Source organism: Pongo abelii, chromosome 8, assembly GCF_028885655.2.
Source record: "Pongo abelii isolate AG06213 chromosome 8, NHGRI_mPonAbe1-v2.0_pri, whole genome shotgun sequence".
Classification (NCBI taxonomy): domain Eukaryota; kingdom Metazoa; phylum Chordata; class Mammalia; order Primates; family Hominidae; genus Pongo; species Pongo abelii.
The window spans coordinates 66,291,979-66,315,487 of NC_071993.2; the positions used below are offsets into that span (position 1 = coordinate 66,291,979).

General features: G+C 43.6%; 2 pseudogenes; both read right to left on the reverse strand.

Annotated features, from left to right (window-relative positions):
- Window positions 1–335: 335 nt before the first annotated feature.
- Window positions 336–1,127, reverse strand: LOC100452248 (E3 ubiquitin-protein ligase RBBP6-like; annotated as a pseudogene).
- Window positions 1,128–3,360: 2,233 nt separating this feature from the next.
- On the reverse strand, window positions 3,361–7,894 carry LOC100450386 (zinc finger protein 532-like; annotated as a pseudogene).
- Between the last annotated feature and the right edge of the window lie 15,615 nt (window positions 7,895–23,509).

The following is a 23,509-nucleotide window of genomic DNA, read 5'->3' on the forward strand; positions in this document are numbered from 1 at the left end:
GCAGGAGAGAGTAGGGGAGGTGCCACACACTTCAAACAACCAGATTTTGCAGAGAAAGCACCAAGCTATGAGGGATCCACCTCCATGACCCAGACACCTCCCACCAGGCCTGACTTCCAACACTGGGGATTTTATTTCAACATGAGATTGGGGTGGGGACAAATATCCAAACTGCATCAACCTCTGATGTAAAAATCCAATAATCAAACAGCAATATTTTAAGTGCAGCACAGAGTCTTCCATGTCATTATTTACAAGACCTGAATCTCTTTACATAGTAACAAAATTGAATACAGATGACTTAGCCATTAAGTCCATTTAAAAAATCTGTCCTTTTACATGGTGACAGATTTCACTTTTTGTTATCTTTCTCTTTCTCTTTTGCTCTTCTTTGATTCCTTTTCTTATGTCTGTGTTTTTTGGCTTTTTTCCAATTCCCCTGCAGTACCTGCATGTATGGTTGTTTTTTTTTTTAATGTTTCTTGTGCTTTTCCTTTTCCTACTTTTTCTTATTCTTCCTGCTACTCTAACTTTCTGCGGAAGTGGCCCTGCTGCTGTGGCCTCAAGTTTGCCTCCCAGAAGGGCTCTGACTTCTGCTTGGACTCTGACTCCTCCTATGCCTACCTGGCCAACTGTGTCCAGGCTTTCTTTTGCTTTCTCCATTATGTTATCTTTCAGGACCTTAGAAGTGTTTCCTGAAGTTTCCTCATCTTTTACAGATACATTACTTCCACCGTCACTTTCATTATAATCTGGCTCAAAAGCAGCTTCATCAGTATCTCTAGTTAAGTCAGGGGACAGTGGAGAGGAGTGACTTAACTGGGGTTTAGGGTTGGTAGCATTCTTCTCAACTTGCCCAGTAATTTGCTCTTTCTCAATTTGTATGTCTGGTGGATTAAGAATATTGAGTAACTTATTGCCACTTGACTCTTTGTTGTTCTTTGCTTCTAGTATATGTGTCTCATGATCTTTACAAAGACTTTTATCTACAAATTTTGCCTCTTACCTTGAGTGTTTAGTATCATAAGTGGCTTTGTGATCATGAGGTCTTTTGGTCTCTTGAGTGACTAGAATTACTTTTTCTTGGAATCTCCTCTGCCATTTTTAAGAAACTCTCTTTCCTCCATCAGCTTAGTTTTCGTTCAGATGCAGAAGCTATAGTTTATTGTTGTTGTTTTTATTTTTTTATTTTTTTCATGCTTTGTACATACTTTTTATTTGTTGAATAAATGAATATTTGTCAATATGTAGATAACCACATAGAGCAAGCATTAGATTTAGAGAGCAAAATATTTGGGTTCTAATATGCAAAGCCACTCACCAGCTATGAGGGCTTCAGCAAAGAACTGAATCTGAGCTCAGCTTCCTCAACTGTAAAACTAGGTTATTTGGACCTATGTGGCCTACCACACAGGCTTATTGCAAGGTTCAAATGCAGAAACATATGAAAGTGCTATGAATACAGCTTAGAGCAATACAAACATAACAAGTAACAGCAATGGAATTTCAAGCTGAAATTCACGCCCTCATATTGTACCGATGTACTGATGGAGTCAATGAGAAAGTGACAAAATAGCTGATTACTAATGAGAACGAACATGCCATTCTTCTGAGTTGGAAGGATTCTGCAACATCCTGTAGCTTGCCCCTGCAATTAGTCACTTCCCAAATTTCACAAAGATGTCAGAGATTCACCATCAATAACTCTCTCACAGAAGCACAAAGGCCAAATGTCCCACGTTTATTTACATATGAAATGTGTTTCACACAGTTATGATGGATGGAGTGCATAACACCTGACAGCAGCAAGACCTTTCGAGGAACCGAACATTGACTACAGTAGATCATGCAAGTATCTATATATACACAAAAGAATTCCTTTTCTTAACCAAAAAAAAAAGTACCAAACATGTTCAGGGATAAATACAAGATATGAAATGCAAAATAAAACACAAAACAAGCCTGGGCATGGTGGCTCACACCTGTAATCCCAGCACTTTGGGAGGCTGAGGTGGGCAGATCACGAGGTCAGGAGATTGAGACCATCCTGGCTAACATGGTGAAACCCCGTCTCTACTAAAAATACCAACAAAAAACTTATCTGGGCGTGGTGGCGGGCACCTGTAGTCCCAGCTACTTGGGAGGCTGAGGCAGGAGAATGGCATGAACCTGGGAGGAAGAGCTTGCAGTGAGCCAAGATCATGCCACTGCACTCCAGCCTGGGCGACAGAGCAAGACTCCGTCTCAAAAAAAAAAAAAAAAGAAAACACAAAACAAAACCAAAAAATAGAACTCTCTCAGAGAACTGTAAACGGAAGGGACAGAAGAGTACCTCTGCTGCATTTTAATAAAGCAGAACTACCGACGTTAAATATACTTCTTGAAATGGCTGAACTAAACCCGGGTGGCTCCGTGCTTAAGGTAACGGCCAATTGCAATACACAGGCGGCTGCATTGATAAGTCAGTGGTTGACGTTGTGCATCCCAACTCTAAGTATCAGAACGTTTGGCAGTAGCACCCAGAACAGGCAATGCCAACTCTTTTGACAGCAAAGGGTTAAGTCAACTGATTTTTTTCTGTCAAGAGCCAGAGAAATACTTGATATTCTTAGTTGTGTTTCTGTAATAGTTAATAAATTACATGACAAAAACCTGACTATATAAATCTATTGGTCTAACTACGTATTTGTAACTTTTATAGTAGTCCAGCCCTTTCATTACTTTCCCTCTTTGTGCTTTTAAAGCCAGCCTTGCAGATCTGCCCAGAAAACCAGTCCCATTTTTTTCTTTAGAATAGCCTTCCCCATGCCTCAAAATGGAATTGAGGAAATCAGCATTGCTTATTAGATTCCTGGCTTCAGTTTTTATCCACGGCTGGGAAAGGAGCGACCTGCGAGGCTGCTTTAAACACCTTTCGGCGTGGCCTGAAGACAAAGGCACGCCCACACTGGAGTGCAGTTGTCTCAAATGTGAACTCACTCCTTCAGGGCAGGCACATCGAGGAAGTGCTAAGACACTTAAAAGTTCCTAGGGTTTTTGAGACCCACGATTACTTACAATTTATGTAGTGTATTCTAAAAATTAAAAACACTAAAAAAGGTATTATTTTAACCTATAATTAGTTAACCCCTTCAAAATCCAAACATACAAAATGGTTTATTTGAATTCAGGAACTGCCCCTGTTACTAAGAATTCTGTTTTAAAGAAACAGTACAAAAAGAAAAATTCTAACCCAAAACAACTCAAATCGTTTTCCACTAAATACTGATACAAATGTGTAACAAAGAGTATAAAAAGTTATTCATTTAAATATATACAAACTCTTTTAAACTGAAATACTGTTTTACTACTTATGAGGATATCTACAACGAGGTGAACGAAGGTACGTTGAAAGAGAACATATTGCAACAGCCTAGACAGTACTGTTAACTCTATTATACTGCAAACTTTTTGTAACAAAAATGTATTTTTTATTCCAATGTGGACAGGGATTTTCCTCATGGACCTTCTGTGGCTGTTTCTCAGCTGAGCTCATCCTTTTGGATTTGATGAAGGCCATGCCATGTAGCCACATATGAGTATTTAAGGCAGCTTCAGTTTCAAAGGTTTTCGCGCACACTTTGCACTTTTGTCTGACACGGCGCCATCGGGGGATTCATCCTCGTGGCTGGGTTTGTTCTCTTGTTGGTTATCTTCCCCAGCCCCATTTTGCTTGGACACTGGCTGAGGTTCCTTTAACTTGTATACAATGAAGAGGTGCCTGGACAGAGAGACGTGAGACGTGTACCAGAGGCCACACTCCTGGCACTGGTAGGAAGAACTATCCGATTTGTGCTGAGGGATGTGTTCGTGGAACTGAAGCAGGTTTTTGGTGGTGAAGCCACACATGGCACACTTAAGAACCTTAAAAACATTGATTTTCAGCTTTTTCAGTGGTTGAGTGATTGCTCCTCAGGGAGGCCTGAGCTCCAGAACTGGTTCTTCCAACTTTCGCTTGGGACTGGGGAACTTGGTGTCTTCTTTTATTTCTGTTTCCTCCTCATTGGTGGTGTCTGTCATTTCTTTCAGGTCAGGGTCCTTGATGCTGTGCATCAGCTGGACATGCTTCTCTAGCATCAATCATTTGGTAAAGGTACGTCTGGAGTCTGGGCAGTGCGAGCAGGCGTACACTTTCCTGATGTCTTTGTGCTTGATCCAGTTGTGCTGGCACAGGCTGTGGGACGAGCTTGTCACACTGGTGGCAGGGGTGTTTCTTCATTTGCTTCCCTTGCTCCTTCCTCACGTGGGATATGTACACATCTGTCTGCATGAACAGGCGGTCACACTCCCAACACGTCCACCCAGGACTGGCCACTTTCTTGGTTTCCATTGATTTTTTCACAGGAGATGGAGATTTCTTTTCCAATTTCTCTTTCCCATTCATGGATTTGGTGTCCTCTTTGTTCTGATTTGCTGAATTTTGAGTTTCAGGCTTAATGCTCAAAGGCAAGTTTATACACAAGTTTGGAGGCCCTTCAATACTTTTCAATGTTCCATGCATAGACTTGATATGGTCCATCATAAGTTGCTTCTGTGCATATAAAAGATAACAGTCTGGACACCTGAAAACAGACAGCTTCTGGTTTTCAATGTGTTGGTCAAAGTGGCGATACAGCAAGGTTTGCAGGGTGAACACAGTGTTGCACATGGAACACTTATATATTATTTTTGGTTCTCCTATCTTGATGCCAGGATGCTGTGTGTAGGTGTGGGAATGTGTGCTTGGGGCGGACTTACACGCCATTGGACAAATAGGACACTTGTAGAAGACTCCACAGTGAGAACCTTGAATGTGAGACTTCAGAGCAGCCACATCAGAGTACACAACATTGCAATGCACACATCAAAAACCAACTCTCCTCATGTAGTGCAGACAGTTCTTGGTGACGTGGGTCTGGAAGTGCACCGACCTGCAGATGGCCCCGCACTCAGGGCAGGTGTAGGGAGATTTGTGCTGATGGATTCTCTGGTGTGATGCATAACTGCACTGGTTAGGAAGCAGCATCTGGCAGATAGTGCAAGTCTTTTGTCCACTCGTATCTGCAGCCTGCTGGAAATGTGTAGCCAGTGATGTCTCATACTGAAGACTTCATTACACTCCAAACATTTTAGACTATGTCTACACAGATTGGAGGGGTCTTCATCTAGGGTCATGGCTGGGGTGATGGGAATGCTTAAAGGAGCCGATATGACTGTCCCGGTTATGCCAGACTGAATTTTTGTGACAGTGTGTGTGCCGGCTCCCACAGGGCTCTGAAGAGTGGAAGTTGAAGTGGAAGCATTGCTTGACGGAGAAACTATCATTTGACCTGCTGGGACTGGCTTTAAAATTAAGTGGGAGCATTGCATTACCACCCCTTTCTCCTTATGCCCACGGGCATGGGAAAGGAGGCTGCATTTGTTGTAAAAAATGAGGTTCTTTGTACCATGGTTGCATGTTACTTCGATGCGCATGCTCTGTCTGTCGTAGTGCTGGGTCAGACTCTTTTTCAACTGCAAAGGAGTCCGCACACTCCAAGCACTTGTACCCACGCGTCGGTAACGTGATCCCTGCATTGGTGGGAGGACTGAGGTTTGGAATGTAAACAGGGACTGGATTGACACTGCTCAGCACCTTGTTGAAAGCTTCCACCACAGAACTCTGCAAGGACGATGCCACCTGGACTTGAGACACCTTTTTGGGGGGTTGCAAGGCTGCTGCATTGATTATTGCCTGCTTTATTTGTTGCTGAGTTTTGGTTAGCACTTGGCAGAGTTCAGAGTTGGCCTGGGCACCCTGAGGCAAAAGGTTAATGTTGGCAAGGTGCACAGTCTTTGGCACGAGTTTGGTGTTGGCCCGGCTAGGTGCCGGCACCACGACAGTTTGCTGCTGGATGGCGTTGGCAGCTTTAATGATGGCGCTGCTGGTGCTCTGGACAGAGGCAGCAGATATGACTGTGGCTTTCACTGTGGTGTTAGCGAGCTTCAAATTAATGACTCGGGATCCTGCCGTCTTCACAGCAGACACTGGGAGGAAAGCAGTAGCCACAGGCTTGATTGTGACCTGTTTAGGGGTGAGCTCTGCAGGTGAAACTGCATTGGTCATGACCATGGACGGGAGAGGCGCCCTGAGGGGAGAGGAAAGGATGGCAGCTGATGCTGGAGATGACAGAAGGAATGTCACAGAGGCCATCACGGATGCCGTCTGCTCAGAAGATTTCTTCCCAGAGTCAAGATCCACTTCTGGCAATACCCTGGTCACTGTTCTCTTGATTTCCCCAGAAGACATCTTAACGGTTTTTATGGGGACTTTGAGGATTGCTGGTGTGGACCCTGCGGGAGAGGATGGGGAACTCTTGCTGCTGTTCTCACTTGAGATGCTTCTGGGATTATCCGGTTGCTTTAGGGATGGTTTTTTTGGTCCCGTCTATGAGATTCTGGGATTCAGGAGACTTGTCGGTGGCTCTCAGACTGTCGTTTACTTCTTCTTCTTCTTTTTTTTTTTTTTTTTTTGAGACAGAGTCTTGCTCTGTCGCCCAGGCTGGAGTGTAATGGCATGATCTCTGCTCACTGCAACCTCCGCCTCCCAGGTTCAAGCAATTCTCCTGCCCCAGCCTCCCGAGTAGCTGACATTACAGGAGCGCACCTCCATGCCCAACTAATTTTTGCATTTTTAGTAGAGACAGGGTTTCACCATGTTGGTCAGGCTGGTCTCGAACTTCTGACCTCGTGATCTGCCCGCCTTGGCCTCCCAAAGTGCTGGGATTACAGGCGTGAGCCACCGCGCCTGGCTGTCATTTACTTCTTTTGGTAACGGGGAGGATTCCCTCAAATTGGCCACTGGTTCTTTGCAGGAGTCTGAAGCCCCCTTTTTAGCGCTGAGAGCCACGATGGCAGTGCTGCAGGACGAGAGCTTGGAGGATGACTTTGTCTTTGATGGCGCAGTGCCGGGGAGGCAGGTGTCATTCTTCTCGGAGCTCGGCTTCCCATCCAGGACTCTGTTTTCCAGCACCTTGTCAGAGTTTTCCTTCAATTTATCCTCTGCTTTTCTGACTTTAAAAGGTTCATAAACACTCAGGTTTATAGAATTGGCTTCTGCTTCTCTCTTAACAACTTTGTTTTTCTCCATATTGCCTGACGTAGAGAGTCCAGTTTTGCTGGAGTTTTCCCCCTCCAAATGCCTTCAGCTTATAGTCCTGCTGGGGAGCCGACCCTGTCAACACATTCGACCTGAAGCTTGATTGCACGTCCTCCTTGTCAGGGGGTCATCCACCTTGATCTTCTCGTCGTCACCACACTCTTCAGCACTAGAGATCGGACTAAACTGGCTGAACGTCGAGTCTTTCGAAGTCACCTCAGAGGCAGGCACGTCTCCTTTCAAGGACTTCGCTCCATCTTTACTGTAACTGTCAAGGGAGGACGCTGTGAGAAACCCATTATGTAAGCCATTGCCAGTGGGATTGTGGCCGTCTTTCTCCCTGCCCTCGGAGGAGTGGATGTTGTGAACATTCTTGACAGGGAGTCGTCTTCTCCATGAGCATTCTGCTTCATGTGGCTTTGGTGGTCATCATGTCCAGACTCAATAGCTGCTGTAAGATCGACCATATCTGGGATGTCAAATGCTGCCAGGAGGTCATCAAAGTCTGGGGTCTTCATATCCCCCATGGTCATGAATTTGAGCAGATGTTCTTGTGAACTTTGACCTTTTGGAATGGCTTTAGACCAGTGTTCAGTTACTGTCACACGGCTGCATTCTCAGCAAATAGGAAAGGGTTAAAAGCAGCCCCAGTCAACAGACCTTTTGGCCTTCATAATAGTCAGAAGCATCTCCAACACCTTTTAGTAGCTTCTAAAAGAAAAAGCACAAAACAGAACATACCCTCTTCCCGGGGTTGGCCTTCACGGCAGTCAAGCCCTGGCGTCTGGGCCGCAGCCCGGATGACCTTTGTTCAGCGCCGTGCGGCCGGCGGCTGCTGCTGTGACTGCTGCCGCTGTCGTCAGAGCGGTGGCGGCGGCGGCTGCTTCCATGTTACAGGCGTGTCATCTGCGTTCCCGCTGCCGGGGTCTGTGTGTGCGTGTGCGGGGGAGAGGCCTCGCCGCCGCCGCCACCGCCGCCGGGCCTCGCCGAGCGCCTGGCCCGGGCCCCGCGCCTCCCCGGGCACCGCGCGGCGGCGGCCTGTTGTTGTTTTTAATAGATATCCATTATTAGGTTGAAAAATCCAAGTTTTCTAATACTTTAATGAGAGTTTTTGTTGTCATTGTTGTTGTTTTGCGTAGGGTTTCCGTCTGTCGCCCAGGCTGGAGTGCAGTGGTGCAATCTTGGCTCACTGCAACCTCCACCTCCTGGTTTCAAGTGATCCTCCCACCTCAGCCTTCCAAGTAGCTGGGACTATAGGCATGTGCCACCACATCCAGCTAATTTTTGTATTTTCTGTAGAGATGGGGTTTCACTATGTTACCCAGGCTGGTCTCGAACTCCTGAGCTCAAGTGATCCTCCCACCTTGGCCTCCCAAAGTGCTGGGATTACAGGTGAGCCACAGGCGCCTGATGAGAGTTTTTTGTTTGTTTGTTTTTTTGTTTGTGTTTTTTAAATGTCATAAACACCTATTTCTGTTAAGTTTTTTCACCTCTCAAGATTATGATTTTTCTCTTTTATCCTATTAATGTCACGAATTACACTAATTTTTCAAATATTAGACCAACTCTGCATTCTGGGATAAGCGCCGCCCCCTCCCCCAAGTCACATGTATTATCCTTTTTCTATATTACTATATTTGATTTGCTAATATTTTGTTAAGGATTTATATTAATAAGAAATACTATTAGTCTGTAGTTTTCTTATAATGACTTTGTTTTTCTTATCAGGATAATACTGGCATCATAAAATGATATGGGAAATATTCTCTCCATCTCTTTTTTGAAAGTGTTAGTGTGATATTGGTGTTATTTTCTCCTTAAATATTTTATAAACTTCATCAGTGAAGTGATCTGTGTTGGTGTTTTCTTTGTGAACAAACATTTTAAAACTATGATTTCGATTTCTTTCATAGATATAGTATAACTTAGATTATCTCTTCTATCACTTTTGTAATTTGCTTCTTTGAAAAAATGGATAATTTCATTATATCCATAAATGTATTTGCATATGTTTGTTTATATTATTCCTTTCTATAATTTTAATGTTCATAGGACTTGTAGTTATGTCTCCTTTTAAACTTCTGATATTGGTAATTTTTGTTTTTTCTTGAGCAGTCTAAAGGTTTATCAATTTTATTATACTTTTAAGAGATACAGCTTTTGCTTTAATTGGGTTATCTCTACTGTTATCCATTTTCTATTTCATTATTCTTATTCTCACCTTGATTTTATTCTTTTCTTCTATTTATCTTTCTAGTCCTTAATGTGGAAGCTTAGATGATTGCTTTTAGACCTTCCTTCTAAGTACCACTTACCTGCTCTACAAATGTCTTTTTGTTCTCCTTTTGCAGTCCTAATTGTTCTATTTGTCCCTGGAGGGCACTGGGAATTTCAAGTGTCCTGCAACCGAAGCTACCTGCATTAGACTCTTCATCAGATTTTAAAAAGGGTTTGTGACCAGAAAATTTCAGACTATTTGACACCAATTAAGTATAGATTTTTAGGTAATTTCTTACGGAATCTATCAATTGCACACTTCTACATAATAAGGCCTAGAGCAGTTGACTGAACATTCTGGGGGAAAGAAGATGTGTGTTTCATCTTTTTAATTCTCTTTCTCTCCCACTTCAGGAGAACTGTTGCTGCATAAGGCCTCTCAGGTCAGTGCTGTTTCCCTCCTACTTTTCTTTATGTGAAATAGCATAAATTCTGGCTATGCCCAAGTTTGTTGGTGAGCAGAAAGTCAAACTCTCCCTTCAGACTCATTAAGTTTGTTAGAAAAACTGATTTCTGGATTTGGTTCTAGTCTAGCACAGATTAAGAAGTAGAAATATGTTGAAATGAGGATAAAGAACATTTTAAATGATAACAGAGATCCAGTATGATGAAATAGGGGTAACTTCTTTTTTGCTTCATTTTCCTCCAATTTCATTTTAAAACAGGTGATTTTTTTAAAAGAAGATGTTTTTGTTCCAGTGGGCATTTGATGCATTAGCCTTCCTGGCCTTCCCAGCAGGGATATAGACCTAGCTAAATGACCTGGTGGTATTTTCTCTGAGTCAAGTTAGCATTAAATGTGGTCCCGGGATATGGAAAGGGATGGATAATCTAATAGTCTACAGATGTCAGAAACTTTATTCTCACCTTTTCTCTTCATATTTTAAATGTATAAGTCTTTTTGAAAAACATTTAGACTGCCACCTCCAATTAGGATATAGAAAGTTTCAAGAGATCGTTGCTCTCACTGAAATAATGTGAGTAAGCTGGATAAGCTACAGAAGCATAGTTGTTAAAAACCCAAGCTGAGGATAAAGAAGTGGAAATAAACTAAATTCCAGAGTGCAAAGAGCCCTTGCTAGGAAAGTGAGACCCAAGGCTGCTTTCCTCATAGGGGTATGGTGGATGGAAGATTGAACCCACTATAGATGGGAATTTTTGCAGATGCAAGGAGAAACTAGCTGAACTTTTAACAAATTTGCATGAGCTGGCAAAATGTATTAAAATCCCCCAAAGTCCCAAATACAAAATGACATCTATATGCCAATTCTCATCTACAGGGCCTTCACCAACTTCATAGCCCTGTCCTGGTAAAGGCTAAGGACAGGAAATCAGGGTAAAGAAATTTCTCTAGGACCATTCACCCATCAACTCTTCCTAACTAAGTCTTCACTGAGAACCTGGCAGCAGGAGGAACAGGGAAAGGAGAATTAAGACAGACTTGCTCAGGGCACACCTGCCCACTAATTCTTTCTAAATGTGCACATAACTAAATAGAGAAGACATGTTTATAAAAAGCAGGAAGGGCTGGGTGTGGTGGTTCATGCCTGTAATCCCAGCACTTTGGGAGGCTAAGGTGGGTGGGTCACCTGAGGTCAGGAGTTCGAGACCAGCCTGGCCAATATGGTGAAACCACATCTTTACTAAAAATACAAAAATTAGCCAGCCATGGTGGTGCACACCTGTAATCCCAGCTACTTGGGAGGCTGAAGCATGAGAATTGCTTGAACCTGGGAGGCAGAGGTTGCAGTGAGCTGAGATCGTGCCACTGCACTCCAGCCTAGGCAACAGAGTGAGACTCTGTCTCAAAAAAAAAAAAAAAAAAAAAAGCAGGAAGATGTAATGAATAATCAAGAGAAAGAAAAAAAAAAACAAAAAACAGAATGCGGAATGACCCAGATGTTGAAATCAGCCGACAAAAACTTTAAAATAAGTATTACAACTCTGTTAACATATTCACTGGAAAAGCCAAGCAAAATGTGTGAACAGATTGTAAATTATGGCAGGAAATCTGAAACTCTACAGAAGAATAAAATGGGAATTCTAGTATTGAAATGAAAAATTCATTTGAAGGACTTATCAGCAGACTGAATAGAGCACAAGAGAAGATCCATAAACTTGAAGATACGTTAATTAAATTAATCCAAACTGATGCATAAAGAGAAAAATTGAAACTCAAGCAGAATAAATACAAAGAAAACCATACCAAAGCACATCATAGTCAAATTGCTGAAAACCAATACTAAAGAGAATATCTTAAGTGCTATCAGAGAAAAGGGGCAAATACATTTAAGAAGGTAACAATAAGAAAGAATGATGGCTGAATTCTTATTAAAAATGCAGAAGACAATGTAATGGCTTCTTTAAAATGCTGAAAGAATTTAACAAAGCATTCAAAATACATACTTCAAAAATAAAGGCAAAATAAAGACATTTGTAGACAGGGAGAAGCTGAGGAAATTAGTCCAGTAAGTAGACTTGCACTACATAAGTCTGCAAATTATAAACATTTTAGGTTAAAAGGAAATGACACCGATGATATGGTTTGCATCTATGTCCCCACCCAAATCTCATGTTATATTGTAATCCCTATTCTTGGGGGTGGGGCCACCTGGTGAGAGGCGATCGGGGGCTGATTCATCATAAATAGTTTAGCACCATTTCCTTAGTGCTGTTCTTGTGATTATGAGTGAGTTCTCGTGTGATCTGGTTGTTTGGAAGTGTGTAGCACTTCCTCCCTTTTTTTCTCTCTCTTGCTCCTGCTCCCTCCTTATAAGATAGCCTGCTCCCACTTTGCCTTCCACCATGAGTATAAGCTCCCCAGGCCTCCCCAGAAACAGAAGCTGTCATGCTTCCTGTACAGCCTGCAGAACCACGAACCAATTAAACCTCTTTTCTTATAAATTACTCAGTCTCAGGTATGTCTTTATAGCAATGGAAGAATGGCCTGATACACCAGATAAATCCTGGATGTGTAGGAAAGAAGAGCGTTGGGGAAAGGGTAAATATGTAGAAATGTGTGTGTGTGTATTTGTGTAGATGCATGTGGATGCTCACATACATCAAGACACTATTATTATTTTATTTATTTAATATGTATGTCTTTATATATTATATAAATATGTATATATTATGCATGTGTTTAATACATATTAATATGTAATTAATATATTAACATGTATGTATTTATTAAGCAAATAATGTCTTGATGGATGTGAGTATGTACATGCAGGCACATACATACATATATACACATATACATACATATATATACTCATATATAAGTAATATATCTGTATACACACAGACACATATCACTTTCTTGGCTCCATATTGAAGAATGAATACTGGTATACTGGTGGTGAACTCCCTCAGATTTTATCTGTTGAATGTATCTTTAGTTTGTATTTATTGTTGGCGAGTTTTTTTCCTGGGTAAAGGAAATTGTAAATTTGTATGTTAATAGGTGTATTAGGCCATTCTGGCACTGCTATGAAGAAATACCTGAGACTGAGTAATTTATAAGGAAAGAAGTGCAGTTGGCTCACTGTTCTGCAGTCTGTATAGGAAGCATAGAGGCATATGCTTCTGGGGAGGCCTCAGGAAGCTTTCACTCATGGTAGAAGGTGAAGCAGCAGCAGGCACTTCATATGGTGAAAGTGGGAAGCAGGAGCAAGAGATGGGGAGTGAGCAGGGGTGCCACACACTTTTTTTTTTTTTAGACAGAGTTTCGCTCTTTTTGCCCAGGCTGGAGTGCAATGGCGCAGTCTCAGCTCACTGCAACCTCTGCCTCCCGGGTTCAAGCGATTCTCCTGCCTCAGCCTCCTGAGTAGCTTGGATCAGAGGTGTGCATCACCATGCCTGGCTAATTTTGTATTTTTAGTAGAGACAGGGTTTCACCATGTTGGCCAGGCTGGTCTCAAACTCCTGACCTCAGGTGATCTGCCCACCTTGGTCTCCCAAAGTGTTGGGATTATAGGCATGAGCCACTGTGCCCGGCCAGGTGCCACACACTTTTAAATGACCAGATTTTGTGAGAACTCACTATCACAAAGACAGCACCAAGCCATGAGGGAAACACCCCCATGATCCAAGCATCTTCCACCAGGCCCCACCTCCAGCACTGGGGATCATAATCCAACATGATTTGGGAAGGGACAAATATCCAAACTATATCATTCCACCCCCGGCCCCTCCTAAACTCATGTACTTTTCACATTGCAAAATATAGTCATGCCTTCCCAACAGTCCCCCAAAGTCTTAACTCATTCCAGCATTAACTCGAAAGTCCAAAGTCTCATTTGAAACAAAGCAAATCCCTTCCACCTATGATCCTCTAAAATAAAAAACAAGTTACCTCCAAGGTACAATGGGAGTATAAGCATTGGATAAACATTCCCATTCCAAAGGGAGAAACTGGCCAAAAGAAAAGGGCTACAGGCTCCATGCATGTTTGAAACCCAGCAGGGCAGTCATTCAATCTTAAAGCTCCAAATATAACATTTTTTGACTCTATGTCCTGTAACAAGGGGACACTGGTGCAAGGGGTGGGCTCCCTAGGCCTCGGGCAGCTCCACCTCTGTGGCTTTGCAGGGCACATCCCCTGTGGCTGCTCTCACAGTTGAGTGCTTGTGGTTTTCCAGGTGCAGTGTACAAGCTGCCAGTGGATCTGCCATTCTGGGGTCTGGAGAAAGGTGGTCTCCTTCTCACAGCTCCACTAGGCAGTGGCCCAGTTGGGGGGATTCCATGTGGGGGCTCCAACCTCACATTTCCCCTTGGTACTTTCCTAGTAGAGGTTTTCTATAAGGACTCTGTCCCTGAATCAGATTTTTGCATGGGCACCTGGGCATTCTCATACAGCCTCTGAAATCTAGGCAGAGGTTGCCTAGCATTCTTCACTCTTGGATTCTGCACATCTACAGGTTTAACATCACATGAAAGCCACCAAGGCTTATGGCTTGCATTCCCCAAAGTGGCAGCCTGAGCTGTACCTGGGCCCTTTTGAGCCACAGTTGGAGCTGGAGCAGCTGGGATGTGGGGAGCAGTGTCCTGAAGCTGTGCAGGGCCACCAGGCCCTGGGCCTGGCCCATGAAACCATTCTTTCCTTCTAAGCCTCTGGACCTGGGAGGGGAGGGACAGGCACGAAGTTTGTCTTCAAAATGGCATGGCCTTTTCCTCATGTCTTAGATAAAGGTACTTGGCTCCATTTAGTTACACAAATATCTTGTACAAGTGGTTATTCCACAGCCTGCTTGAATTCCTCTCCCAAAAAAGCTTTTTCTTTCTCTGTCACATGGTCCAGCTGCAAATTTTCCAAACATTTAAGTCCTGCTTCCTGTTTATATATACATTTCAACTTTAAGTCATTTATTTGCTCCTGCATCTGAATATGGACTGTTAGAAGCAGTCAGGTACATCTTGAACACTTTGCTGCTTTGAAATTTCTTCTGCCAGATACTGTCAATAATCACTTCAAATTTCCACAGATCTCTAGGGCAAGAGCAGAATGCAGCTAAGATCTTTGCTAAAGTATAACAAGGGTAACCTTTGCTCCAGTTCCCAATAAGTTTCTGATTTCCATCTGAGACCTCATCAGCCTGGACTTCACTGTCCATATCACTATCAGCATTTTGGTCACAACTATTTAACCAGTCTCTAAGAAGTTCCAAATTTCCCCTCATCTTCCTGTCTTCTTTTGAGCTCTCCAAACTCTTCAAACCTCTGCTCATTACCCAATTGCAAAGCTGCTTTCACATTTCCAGGTATCTTTATAGCAATGCCCCATGCTAGGTACCAATTTTCTATATTAGGCTGTTTTTGCACTTATAAAGAAATACTTGAGACTAGGTATTTATAAGAAAGGAGTTTTAATTGGCTCACAATTCTTCAGGCTGTACAGGAAGCATAGTACTGGCATCTGCTTCTTGGGAGGCCTCAGGGAGCTTTTACTGATGGTGGAAGGTGAAGCAGGAGCAGGCACTTCACATAGTAAAAGTAGGAGCAAGAGAGAGAGAGTTGGGGGGAAGTGACACACAGTTTTAAATGACCAGATCTTGTGAGAACTCACTATCATGAAGACAACACCAAGCCATGAGGGATCTGCCTCCATGACCCAAACACCTCCCACCAGGCGCCACCTCCATCACTGGACATCACAATTCAATATGAGATCTGGGTGGGACAAATATCCAAACAATATAAGCAGTTATTTTCTTTTGGGAAAAGCTGAGTGTTGAGAGAAGCTGAGGCAGGGTTTGCATGTCTGACATAATGTAAAAAAGTCTTGGAATATGTCTGGGGTCCAGGGTCTAAAGCCCCTTGTGGCCTTTGGAACACCAAGCTCTGTGCTAAAGGGTGGAAGGCTACCCTGATGCACCATAATCTAAACCCAGGGCATAAAATCCCTCACGGCTTGGATAGAATCCAGGGCTCGAGGCTCTGGAATGTGTCTAGACTTGCTGGCTTCTTGCTCCTTGGTCTCCCAGGATTGAATGTATCTTGAGTTAAAAGAACTTGCTCTCCATTATCTCAAGCAGCAGAGCAAATGCTAAACCATCACAGCTGTAAATCATGTGCTTAATGCAACATGCCCTTTTGACCTCCACATTCGCATCACCTGTTTCTTTGTTGGATTACCAATAAATACCGTGGGCTCCTGGAGCTCAGGGCCTTTGCAGCCTCCATACACTAGTGATGTCCCCCTGGTCCCCGGTTTTTCTCTCTCAAACTGTCTTTTTCTCAATCCTTTGACTGCCGGATTTTGTACCCCCACGACCTGGTGTTGGGTCTGATCACCCCAACAATTTTCTTTCAGTGCATTGAGATGGTCATTCTACTGTCTTCTAGCTTCCATTGTTTCTTTTGAGAATTTAGCTGTTACTCTAACTGCTGCCTCTGTAAAGACATCTTTTAAGGTTTCTCTTTGTCTTTGGTTTTTTGCAGTTTCACTATAATGTATCTACATGTTGATTTATTTTTAAAATTTTCTGCCTTGAGATTTATTTGGCTCTTAAACATGTGGTTTTGTGTCTTTAATTAGTGGGTTTTTTTTTTTTTTTTTTTCCTGAGACGGAGTCTTGCACTGTTGCCCAGGCTGGAGTGCAGTGGTATGATCTCGGCCCACTGCAACCTCCACCTCCCAGGTTCAAGCAATTCTCCTGCCTCAGCCTCCCAAGTAGCTGGGGATACAGGCACGTGCCACCATGCCCAGCTCATTTTTGTATTTTTAGTAGAGATGGGGTTTCACCATATTGGCCAGGCTGGTCTCGAACTCCTGACCTCATGATCCACCTGCCTCAACCTCCCAAAGTGCTGGAATTACAGGCATGAGTCACTGTGCTTGGCCTTTTATTAGTTTTGGACACTCTTTAGTAATGATTTATTCACATTTGCCTCTGTTCCCATTATTTTTTTCTTTAAAGACACCAATAAAACATATGCGTTAGACTTTCTCACCATATCCTCTGCATCTTGATCTGTCAAGAAGCAATTATTTTCACGTCTCTTCACAATTAGGGCTTTCTGAGCAAATGTTATTGATATCTGAGTTAAGGTTAGAGGGTGTTAGGACTAAAGCCATCTGCTCCCATTCAAAGGGCAATAAGATTTATCATCTTCTAACCCCCACCCACCCCACCTCAGGCCAAATGCTTGCATTCTGTAGTAGAGACGTTCCCATTTTTCTTTCTGAGACTATTAATTTACATTTCAAAGGGGAATAAAACCTGGAACCATGGAGCCAGTTGCTTCCATTCTGAAGGATTGTAAATGACTGGAGAGCAAAGGTGTTTCTCTCTCTGAAAGAGGATTGTAGCTGGGAATGGTGTAGTCTATATTAATTATGTTCCTAATTTAAACTGTTAGATTCATAATTTCAGAATTTCTCTCCTATGCTTCAAAAAGTCTTCTGCATAGGCAGGCTCATTGAACTAAGCACTTTAAATAGGTGGATTTTATTGTATGTAAACCATACCTCAATAAAGCTGTAAAAAAGATAAAATCAGGCAGAAAAAAGTTACTGAATTTTTAATTTTAATAGTACTGTATTTTTCAATTCTAAAAAATCTATTTGGTTTTGTGAAAGGAAAATAAATCTTGGGGCCCCCAAATCGCTAAGTTAAAGGCAAAAGTGAAGCTGGGAACTGGTTAGAGTCAACCTGCCTCCCATTCTACCCAAAGTCACCCCTCTGCTCACTGAGATAAATGTATATCTGATTGCCTCCTTTGGAGAGACTAATCAGAAACTCAGAAGAGTGCAACCATTTGTCTCTTATTTACCTATGACCTGGAAACCTTGCCCTGCTTCGAGTCTTCCCATCTTTGCTTCGAGTTGTCCCACCTTTCCAGAGCAAACCTGTGTTCATCTTGCATTATGTTGATTGATGTCTCATGTCTCCCTAGAATGTATAAAACCAAACGGGGCTCTGACCACCTTGGGCACATGTTGTCAGGACCTCCTGAGGGTGTGTCACAGGCACGTGTCCTGAATCTTGGCAAAATAAACTTTCTAAATTAATTGAGACGATCTCAGATGTTCAGGGTTCACAGTTTCCCTACATATCTGTATGTCACTTTTTATGATTTCTAGTTTTCTGCCAAAATGGTTTAAATAAACTTTTATCTCCTTGAACATAGCAGACCTATTTATTTTATGGTATCTGCTGATGATTCCATTATTTGGAGTTCCTGTGGGTGGGTCTGTTTGTTGTTTCTGTTTATTCTCATCCATAGCATTTTTTTATCTTTTTTTTTTTTTTTTGAGATGGAGTTTCGCTCTGTCACCCAGGCTGCAGTGCAGTGGCACGATCTCAAGTGATTCTCCTGCCTCAGCTTTCTGAGTAGCTGGAATTATAGGGGCCCCCCACCATGCCCGGCTAATTTTTGTATTTTTAGTAGAGATTGGGTTTCGCCATGTTGGCCAGGCTGGTCTCAAACTCCTGACCTCGTGATCCACCCGCCTCAGCCTCCCAAAGTGCTGGGATTACAGGCGTGAGCCACGGCACCCAGCCTCATCCATAGCATTTTATCTTCACGTGTACTTGGTTATCCTTGACTCTGTGTTAGACATTGTGCTTGGAAAACATAATTTAAGGCCTATGCTGTGCCCTTGTCTTCTAAAAGTAGGTTCTTTATTCCTTTTGCCAGGTGGCTGGGAGCACTACCAACATGGGATTACCTTAATTCTAGTTCAGGCCTTGTTGTTTTCTCTCCACCACTCAGATTTTTGAACCACATTTTCATCTATCTATGCGAGGACTGGTTTGTTTCTTGTTATTCTTACTTCAAGTGTGCAGCATTTTGGGGTCACATCCCAAAGCAAGATCATATATTGAGTCTGACAGTTGGTGGGCCCTGGATGCCAACTTTTTTCCCATAGTATCTTGAGGCCACCAAAGCCCAGAAGTGCAGCTAAACTTGGAACAACAGAGGCCCAGTTGTTTTACTAACCTCTCTAGATTCTGGGCCTCTTCTGGAACTTGGCCAGATAATTTTTCACTATCTTGCAAGCTCTGTGATGCTTGTAAGGCCAAGGAGGGAGGATCACTTGAGCCTAGGAGTTCAAGACCAGCCTTGGCAACATGGGGAAACCCTGTCTCCACTAAAAATACAAAAAATTAGCTGGGCGTGCTGGTGCATGCCTGTAATCCCAGCTACTCGGGAGACAGGCAGGAGAATCGCTTGAATCTGGGAGGTGGAGGTTGCAGTAAGCAGAGATTGCACCGCTGCACTTCACCCTGGGCAACACAGCGAGACTCCGTTTCAAAAAAAAAAAAAAAAAAGGAAGTGAGGTCTCAGAGCCTCCGCTTGGGACCCCATTGTAGCTTGGACAGGGACCAGAACCAGCAAGAACATCCCATCAACAGACCACCAGAGCCAACCTTGCAGGATACGCCTTCCATAGCGACACCGTGTGGCAGCATCCAGCAATGGCAGCATAGGGCTGGAGTTGTTCTTTGTCCATCTGGTGCCAGGGAGAAGGACTGAAGAAGCAGGATTCTTGGACAATACAGGGGAGGAGGGAGGGCCCAGAAAGGAGGCGTTGGACTTCCTGTGCATCAGGGTAGGCGAGTGCTGAGGCAATTATGAGAGAAGGCGAGCTCACATCTTTGCTCTGCCACAGCCTGGGGAGTTGGCAAGTTACTGCATCTTTCTGCCTCCGTTTCTTTATTTGCAGAATGGTGACAATAATAGAACCTATCTCCTAAGGTGGTTGTGAGGATCAAATGAATTAGTGCATGTCGAATAGTGCCTGGCACATATTAGGTGCCCAGTAAATGTTGGAGGTTGCTGTTGTTATCATTATTATTAGAAAAGATGAAAAGGGATGAGACAATATTGGCACCCAAGTTAGCTTATGCCATAAGATGCAGAGGTAGATATCATAATTCTCACTTTACAAATGATGAGACTGAGTTTCAGAAAATGCAAATAATTTGCTCAAAAGCAAACAGGACTGATCGCACCAAATCTTTTCCAGAAACTGAATTTATTGCCAGTAGAGATCATATCTGCACGGAAACTCTGGTCTTCCAGTCTGACTTGTGTTTCCCAGAAGTTTGAACTTAACCTAAAAACCAGATCTCCACGATGCTTCAGTCAGGATCAGAGTCAGATGCAAAATTTTATGGCAAATGAATGTGAAGTCCGAGTGAACCACACAGGGGAAAAAACCTTCATTTTTATTACCTCTGATTTCTTTTTATTTAATCCATTTTCTTTTTCCATCCTCAGTGCTTCTGCCTGAGTTTAACCCTCATCTCCTGCCTGGACTATACGTCATCATCATCATCTTCTTCTTCTTCTTATTATTATTTTGAGGCAGAGTTAGTGCAGTGGCAGGATCTCGGCTCACTGCAACCTCCGCCTCCCAGGTTCAAGCGATTGTCCCCCCACAGCCTCCGGAGCAGCTGAGATTCCAGGCACCTGCCACCATGCCCGGCTAGTTTTTTGTATTTTTAGTAGAGACGGGTTTCACCATGTTGGCCAGGCTGGTCTCCAACTCCTGACCTGAAGTGATCCACCTGCCTCGGCCTCCCACAGTGCTAGGATTACAGGCGTGAGTCATCATGCCTGGCCCCGTCATCTCCTACTTAGTTGTCTTTCTCCCAGCACTGCTGCCCTCTAGCCTGCCCTCCATGCATGTAGAAGGGTGGGGTGGTTTTCCTAACTAAAATATCTCCCTACCTAGATCCTTCCAGAGACCGCCCCCCCATCTCCTGTAACACTGCACAGCCTCCTTAGCTGTGTTCAATCTGACCCCGTCTCCCTGCTGAACCTATTTTTCTGCTGCTATCTCAAGAGCTAGGTTCTCTTTCTTTTTGTTCCTGAAGCATTTAGGCACACTCCTACAGTAGCACTCACCATGTTTTATTGCAACTATCGTTTGCACCGAATCTTCCCAGGAGACTGAATTCATCGCCAGTAGAGATCATATCTGCTCCCCTGGTGTCCCCTTAGTCACCAACATGGTGCAAACTAGAAAGTGTTGATGAATGGGGCAGATTATCCTTGGGGCTCATTTAGTACACAGAGGTGGCCACTCAAGTTTAGGATCAAATGCAGCTCTTTCTTATATTATGGGGAAGTAAAAAAAATGGGAAAAAAGTAAATGGCCATTACATGTTATATCAATGTATCAGTTCTATATATGCTAAGAAACCTCAAATAATGCAGTTTGGCTGTACATCAGAGCTCTGTAATCAACAAGTGAAAGAAAAGATGTTATAATGGCCAGAATTTATGGAGGTACTTTCTTGTGATATCAGAGAACAACAGCTCAAATTGGAAAGCTTAGGCAAGTCCCAAATGGCAGGTTAGAAGACCAGAGTACTAGAGTAGTCTGCAGATTTATGGGGGTATGCTGGGAGCATCAGCAGCAACTCCTTAATCTTCTGGCTGTTGGTGGCGCAACAGAGAAGTCAGGCATTCCTAACCAAGCTACTTGGATTCAGTCCTAACTTAGCTGTGCTACTAGCTGTGTGACCTTGGACAAGTTCCTCAGCCTCTCTGTGACAAAGTTGACTCATATATAAAATGGGGTAGTCATAGCACTCCCAGTGTTATTGTGAGGAGTTAATATTTACAAAGTGCTTGGCACAGTGTCTTAGTCCATTTCTGTTGCTATAAAGGAAAGCCCAAGGCTGGATAACTTATAAAGAAAAGAGGTTTATTGGGCTCACGGTTTGGCAGGCTGTGCAGGAAGCATGGCACTAGCATCTGCTCCTGGTGAGAGCTCCAGGCTGCCTCCACCTATGGTGGAAGGTGAAAGGGAGCCTATGTGTGCAGAGATCGCTGGTGAGAGGAAGAGAGAGAGGAGGGAGGAGGTGCCACACTCCTCTAAACAAAAAGCTCTTGTGAGAACAGAGAACTCACTTATCCCTCCACCAACCCCCAGGGAGGGCATTAATCTGTTCATGAAGGATCCACTCCCAAGATCCAAACACCTCCCATCAGGCCCCACCACCAGCCCTGGGGATCGAATTTCAACATGTGATTTGGAGCAAAAACATCCCAACTATAGCAAACTGTGTCTGGCAAGTAGTAAGCAGCACACACGTGCTAGCTCATGATGTCACCCATCCAGGAATCAGTCCTATTCTAATGAAGGCTAACCCACAACATCAAGGTGTCTGGGAGAGAAGGGTCTTGCTTCCTTCCACTCACTCTGATGCTCCACACTCATGCACATCTAGTTCTTGTGTCACATCGAGTGTAGCTCTGGTTTTGAAAACAAGTAGCCCTCATTTCCCTTCTCCTGGAGAGCTGTGGTCAACAGCTAGGCTTGTCAATGAGCCATCGTTCCTCTGAGAATAACTGAATCTGGACCATCTGATCAGTATATCACCTGAATGCATTTGGCTCCCCATGGCCTGTCTCCCTGAGAATTGGCTCCCTTGTCTCACATCCTTGGCATTGCAAGTTTAAAAACAAAAGCTTTCTGGGCTTTGAGTTATGGCCGCCTGCTGTTTCTGTTGCCCAGCCGGCACTGAAGAATGTTCTGTCTTAGGCGCTTCCATTATTGGCAACAAAGGTTTTTTCCACCTGATATATTGCTTAAGTTGCATCAATTGATTAATGATCTGTAGAGTGCATTTTCTAGCACTTTTCCATCGGTGTCTCCTGAGTGGGCTTGTTCATGGGCAAAATGTGTCTGCTTTTCTCTCTCTCCCTTGCCTTACTCACGGCTGTTTCTGGATGGTGTGTGGTGGGCAGGGAATGGGGTTTTATGGCAAGAGAGGAGCTGGATCCCAGGATTCATCTGTCAACAGTGGGCACTCGAACCACCCCTTCACTTCTTGGGGCCCAGGGTCTTCTGTGGAATGAGAAGGTTGGACTTGGGATTGCCAAGGCTCCTTTCAGCTCATTATTCTTTGATGCTTCTCAGCTTCTCTCCTGATTCCTGCCTTAGAGCTGACCATTCAGGAAACCCCTTAGAGGGGGTGGCACAGGGAGCCCCTGTCTGCTGCAGTTGGAGGAAGTTCAAGACATATAATGGCCAGACTTCTCAGCCTGGAGGCTGATGCAGAGGGTCCATGTGCTCCTAATGAGACCCTGGATTTGGAATCAGTGACGATGACTTCTTGAGGATCTCCTTTGGAGCCTGAAGATCTTGTCCAGTTGCCAGTTAACCAGCATTTCAGTGAGACTAACAGTGGCTTCTAAGAGGCTGAGACCAGGCCTCTTGCTTCTTTTGCACTCCTGTGACATCCAGCATAGGGTTGGGCGCACTGTAAATGTTTCTAAAGATTTCTGAAGAATGGTAAGAAGTCAATGGTAGGATGTGGCTGCTGAGAAACCTGATGTCATCTTAGGTTGCATTAATAGAAGCATGTTAATTAGAATGAGGGAGGTGATAGCCTCACTGTTGCATGCTGAAGAGAACTCATCTGTAGAACTCAGTTCCATTTTGATTACTCACTAATGCTCCATGAGAGTAGGCACAGTGTTTGCCTTTTTTGCTACTGTGTTGCCAGAAAAAGCACTGGGCCTGTCAGATACCATGCTTGCAATAAAGGTGTCACCTGTCCAACAAAGAGAGATCTTGAGCTCCTTCAAGATTGCAAGGAGGCTCCTCCG